Here is a 1,174-nt window from a genome sequence, read left to right as displayed (position 1 = left end):
TTGGGGTCTGTTAATGTTTCATTTAAAGAGATTTTTACTTGTGCAAACTGGAATACAGTCGCTGAGAAAGTAGAAGTGTTCTTGTCAGCTCACTGATGATTGCGCATGAAGCTTTGCCCAGTCGGGAAAATAATTTTTGCTGATCATTTTAAATGAATTGAAGGTGCCATGTCAGAATTTTTAATCATTTAGTTATATTCTACACCAAGATTGTTATTGATTCTTGCAACACAAACATTCCTAATCCAGAATTAAAGAAGCCATTACCTTGTTAAAAAAGTGCTGATTTTTATGCATTGAGTGAAGTATTTGATCATTTTAACTTCAGCATTCTATGATTTAATTTTAAAGTTAATATATTTTAAATGTACTAAATAGCATCATTACATAGAGTAATTAAAAATATATTTAAATACACAATATATACGTTTCAATAGAAATTACATTAAAGTATATTTTAGTTTGCCAAAAATGATTGTCAAAAACATTTCAAAAACAATAGAAGTAATTATGAAATCACAAATTAGTCCTACTTAAGATGGATCATGTAATATAAATTTAAACTATAATACATTTTCATTTAATTGTAAATAACATGGAATTAAGTGTATGAAAACATTACATTTTGTGCATGCCAAAAAATATACTGCTTGAGATTTAAAATATCAGAATCCTACCATCACTGAACTAACTGTCTTGAAATATCGCACTCATTGCTTTAACGTGATTGATTAGCTAAACAGAAAGCTCTTGAGGTACTTTCCGTCTGTCCATCATTTTGCGCGTTCACGGCTGGCAGTCCAAGCCAGAAGCTGAGCGCGTGATTAATGAACTTGAAGCGGTTTTCCTGAATTACAAGTGTGAGGAATATTGGCGACGGCGTCCTACACATCTAAACGTCTTAAATGTAATAGTTAAATAAAGAGACCAAAAAAGAAACAAGACTAGTGTGAGTATCGCTAAAGCTTTTCATCGTTAAAGGGAGCTGAGCAATTTAAAACTCCTGAAAACGGATGGCGTTTAGTGTTTTGCTTCTGCTTTTCAGGTAACGTTAAAGATGCCATGAATGGCGAAAGTTCTAGAAAGGCTTGTTTCACCTTTAAACATTTACCATTGTGCATATCTACTTAAATATAAACGCCTTTATAATATGTAGTAATAATAATAATAGTGG

Source organism: Megalobrama amblycephala, linkage group LG13, assembly GCF_018812025.1.
Source record: "Megalobrama amblycephala isolate DHTTF-2021 linkage group LG13, ASM1881202v1, whole genome shotgun sequence".
Classification (NCBI taxonomy): domain Eukaryota; kingdom Metazoa; phylum Chordata; class Actinopteri; order Cypriniformes; family Xenocyprididae; genus Megalobrama; species Megalobrama amblycephala.
Note: the sequence above shows the minus strand (reverse complement) of the source record.